Raw genomic sequence first — 5,134 nt, 5'->3', positions numbered from 1 at the left:
GCACCTTAAATCCGTCCTGACACAGACGAATGTTGCCTAGGACTTTCCCAGACTTGATGAGTTCAACCAGCCCCGCACGAAAGTCGATCGTTGTTGCTGATTGCCTCACATAAAAAGGAGGCAGTTTCTCCTTTCGCTGTTTCACTTCATTCTCCTTTGCTTCCGCTACCTGGTCCTCGTCAGGTAGTCCGGCGAACTTGTTGTTCTTCAAAAGCTGCTCCTCGTGCGACGAAGAGTTTGTAATAACGAACTAGGGGGCAATAACCACCACTAGTTCATTAATTAAAAATTAAATAAAAATCAGAACTTGAGACTCTTGGAGATGAGAGAGAGATGTAAAGATCTGCAACTACTCACATTTGACGTGGGGAAGGAGAATTGTACCTACCCTTTCACAATCCTGGTTCGATTCAGCTAATCGCACTGTCCTGGCAAAAAGAATCACAAAAGATCGTCGCTTTGGGTTATGGAAAAAGTCATGTTTATTGCATTTAACTGTCCTAATTTATTGTTTTTCGTCGTTTTAAAACTAACCTAACCATGTGTGTGTGTGTTCGTGTGTTCTAGTGTATCCCGCGGTGGTCGAGTCAAGTCGGAGGATCTTCCTCCGGCCAGGCCTGGCGCAGCAACGGTTTTGGTGTCTTTGGTTTTGTGTCTTTGTCTTTGATAAAAAAAAACCTGTGCGTTTAAGTTTTGTTTTAGTACTTGTGCTTTCGTGTCTAGTGGTTAAACAATGAACTCACCGGATGGCCTCCGCCATTGCGCTCTACAGAATTCTCGGGTTGGCGCGCTTTGCCAACGGAGGTTCTGGAAAGGTTCATTTCTAGCGTTTTGTGCAGATCTTACAATTGATTAATAATTACCACTATTTGTGACACTCCATGCACCACCAACCAAACGACCTCTTTTGACGTTGAGCGCGGTCCTTTGCGTTTAGTTTGGATGGTGAATTGTTGGGACCAACTCCCTGACACTAAATTAACAATAAAAGACACTCTTAAGACACGACTCACATAGTTAAAGACACTAAATTACCATTTCGCCGCTACTGGAATGCTGTTAACATTCAACACTGATTTAACAATTTCACTGCACTTTAAATTACAAGACTTTTACAGGTGGGACTAGAATATATGTAACGGATTCTAGTCGGTAGCGGCAAATGAGGACGATTCAAAATGAAGAAGTCTTTTTATAAAATTTTAAGCTTTTGTTTGCGTATTTCGAACTTGACGCAATAGAGATGTGAGTCGTGCTTGCCGAAGGGATAGCTTGTGTGTTTGTTTTATGTTGTAAAAGTGTAATGGTTAATTACAATATCCTAACTTGTCCCTAAGGTTCAGTTTGACAGGCTTATGCGAAGCATTGTGACCAGAGATTGTACTACGTACAAGCGATAGGTTACAATTCCCCACCACCAGGGAAAATGTGAGTTTTGCAGAAACTCCACATTTTCAATCATCAGTAGAAACCCCTAGTTCTGGTAAATTATTTAGTTTTATTGATTAGTGGGCGCATCTGTCAAAAATTCAAAGAACAACACGAAATAAATAACACAAAAATAAATAAATAAATAAATAAAATCTGTAAAGTGTATATGAAAAATTGTAAATAAAAAATCTGAATAAATAAATTTCAAAAGTCAGCTTGTCAGAATTATTAGAATTGGTCAGAAATAAATGTTGTCAATTATCACAGAATCATCACAGGGAAATTTATCATTGGCTTAAATTTGAGCCATTTATTTGTCACCCTTTAAATTTTCAAAGAGTCAGAAGTGTTTGATTTACAAACGATACACTCAGTTGAAAAACAAAAGTAGGGTAAACAAACAAAAATAATCACAAGTAATCTCATTACAACCTCAATTGATTTCAAAAATGCTAGATTTCCAGCTTACCATCAATGAAGTCCAAAATTGAGAAGTACTTGCTATAAAATTTAAATTTTTACAAAGCAGTAGTAATTTTTTTAGCAGATAACCTCTGTGTACCGTCGTACTAGAGCAAAAGTTGCATAAAAATTGACTACTTAAAATTTTGTTAATAAAAAATCATTATTGACCGGTCAGAATTTTTCAAAATATTCAAATTATTAAGTCCTAAGAATGACAGGAGCATCTTTTGCAGATTCCTAGCGGAGGTGCTGTCAATCTCCGGAAGGGCTCTAATTAGGGGAATATTCAACAATTGACAAACTTTCCAATTCTACATTTCACAAACACTCAACATTTAATTCATTCACACTGTCTCATTCACTACATTCCATCCGATTCTCCACGCGGGGGAGGGCACGGTTGACCTGGAATTTTATTCGCGGATTTAGCACTATTCCGTCTGATTCGTCTAGTTCAACGGGTACAGCTGGTCAGGAATTATAAAAATCATCAATTTATTTTACACTTTACACTTAACATTTATTTTACTGTTCACTCACATTTTCATTTTTTTTAACGTCACTATTAATTCCATCTGATTCTCCCAGCGAAGGAGGGAACAGTTGGCCAGGAATGATCGCGATTCGAAAAAGAAATTTCATCCGATTCGTCTGGTTCGACGGGTACGGTTGGCCAGAAATTCTTCACAAAAAAAACCAAAAATGATTAAGAACAATAAACACAAATAACACTAAAAAATAAATAAACATTTAAAACAAAAAGAAAAAAAAATCAAGATTTTCACTCCCCTACACAAAAAGAAAAAAATAAAAGATTTTTTTTAATTTCATGGACCATTCAAACAACAGCCTGTAAATACCACAATCACAAACAAGAAGGCAATAAATAAGGCAAAACAATAGTTTCTGTGCCTCTATTGTTGCAACAAGAAATTGTAGACTGAACAAACACAAAGTACAAGCTACGGCATCAGCCAAATAGCTGTAGATTTGACGATGATTTTGTTTTGGCGAGTGTAACTTACCAAACTGATTAATTTTAAAGAAATTCGTTGTTTTTGTAGATCATCTCAACCACTCCAGTGGGGTGTACACCACCAGGCTGATCAACAGTGCTTTTTGATTACAATCAAATTTAGCACTTTTTTACAACACAGGCTTTTAATTTGAATTTAATTTCATAATTTTCAAAATTCATTATCACACTTTTATTTTGTATCACTTTTAGTTTTCTTCCTTATATTTTTTTTTTATTTTTAATCACAGAACTTTTTTTTTATCACAGTTGTATTTTCTTTAGAATTTTTCTGATTTTGCACTAGATATTTTTCAGAACTTTTTTCTTTTTTAGTATTATTCTAAATTTTCCACTTTTTTCTTCTTCTTTACGACCGGTGTTTTTTTTAACTTTTGAGCTTGTGCTCCCGTGACGACCGAAACTCAACTGATCGTCGTGGAAAGAAAGCACGGAGAGCACGAAGATTTTATTGTTCTGTATCTTTTACTCTCAATATACAAAACTACCGGTCTCTTTTTGGCTGCAGAGTCCGAGAACAGCTGGGCCGATCCGGCTTTCAATCTATTGTTTGCTCCCAGACTGATCGATCACGTCTGGAGGCAATAAAAAAGGACAAAGACAATATTTATTTATAGATTAATTTTGAAGTGGTGTGTGTGAAGCGAACGATGTACAAACAGGAAAGCAGAAAAAACAGAACTCAATGAACAGAAACAACATTTAATCATTGAACATCTTAACTGCACACACAAAAATGAAGTTTACGACCAAAATTTCTGCCAAACAGATTGAAAAGCTTACTTAATTTACGTTGGGCGCCATTTGTCACCAGCTAACCAGACATGTATGAGACTTGGATAACAAAAGTTCACAACTCACCAGAAACGCTGTTTCCCGCACCACGAAGTCCAGTTGTTGAGGTTCGCGTCCGCTGAGCAGAAATTCCTAAGATCCTCTCCCCGTCTCCACACCCAGAACCGAAAAAGTAGAATATTTGCAGTGCACAATAAAATCATTAGTTATAATTTTTCAAGTTTTATTTGGCCCAAAAGGGCGGAAAATTCAGAAATACACAAGAATTTATCATGATTGGATCCATTTTATCGCACTCAAAGAGGCGCCTTCATCAGGCCGTTTTAAACGTACGGACAAGATGGTCATACTAAACCTATATTAGTGAATTAACCTAAGTGTAAATGTGTCAGTGTAAAAGTGTAAATCCTCGACGCTGCTGTCTGGTACGGCGTTCTCGCCCTCGTTCGTCGGCTTGGTCTCCTGACCCGCCGTCATACCAGCTGCCCGTCGTAACACCACTCGCCACCGACTCCTAGCCGGTTCTCCGGGCACACCAGCGGCCCAGTCAAGCGCGGCGTAGATCCACTCCAGTGGACCAGCGTTCGTTCCAGCCGCCGCCATTTTGTAGTTGTAGTACATGTTTGGAAGAGAAGAATAGGGCCTGGACAGAAGTCCAACGAGAAGTCCTTAGAATGGCGATATTCTACCAATTTTCCCCAAAAAAGTCCACTCTGCAGACACCCTCACGAATCTTACCGATCTCAATCAATACTCCTGCTTACTGCATCGATGCACGCGCACAAGCCATGTTAATAAAGCTTTGGCGCTTAGGTGAGGCGCAGACCACAGTCCGGCCAAAAGATGACCAATTGCTCTAAAGAAATAAGCGCTTAATTTAGTAATCAGCAGCGCTAGTTAGAACCACTTCGCACCTATTGTGATCGCGTTCAATTTGGTTCACCGCGAAATCACTCCGTCCCGATCCTCAGCCTCAAAGCTGCGTTCTAGATAAAACAATTAAGTTAGAACTAATCCACCATTTTCCCGGGACACTGCTTACAGCAGTCAGGTCGATGAACCCACGGCACAAATATCCAACTTGTAGATCTTCTTCACACTGTTTTGTTCCTCTTGCAGACGCGAAATTGGTTTAGCGAGGTGACCTGCTTTATGGTTAACTGCCAACTGATGGTGGTATTAGAGCATGTGGTAGGTTTTATCAGTTCGATGGTCATCTTCGGGGTCATCCTCGGGCTTATCGTTTGTGAGCGAGAGAGCAACGTGAGCGAAGTGAGGTCAGCCCTCAGGGTCATCAGACCGGTCCTCCGGTTCTGGACTGGTTGGTTGAAGGAGATTAATTGAGATTATGCGGTGATCGTGGATGTTAATGTTGATCTCCGTGTTGACTGTCACACAGGTAGTTGA

General features: G+C 39.2%; 1 long non-coding RNA gene across 1 annotated transcript; it reads right to left on the bottom strand.

The window, feature by feature from the left end:
- Nucleotides 1-4,233: 4,233 nt before the first annotated feature.
- On the bottom strand, nt 4,234-4,899 carry LOC119765225. Its single transcript, XR_005276582.1, has 4 exons — nt 4,770-4,899; nt 4,642-4,713; nt 4,466-4,583; nt 4,234-4,370 (listed from the first exon to the last, which is right to left on the bottom strand). It is a non-coding gene; the product is annotated as an uncharacterized LOC119765225 (long non-coding RNA).
- Between the last annotated feature and the right edge of the window lie 235 nt (nt 4,900-5,134).

Source organism: Culex quinquefasciatus, chromosome 1 (assembly GCF_015732765.1).
Source record: "Culex quinquefasciatus strain JHB chromosome 1, VPISU_Cqui_1.0_pri_paternal, whole genome shotgun sequence".
Classification (NCBI taxonomy): domain Eukaryota; kingdom Metazoa; phylum Arthropoda; class Insecta; order Diptera; family Culicidae; genus Culex; species Culex quinquefasciatus.
This window is presented reverse-complemented; position numbering and strand designations above follow the sequence as displayed.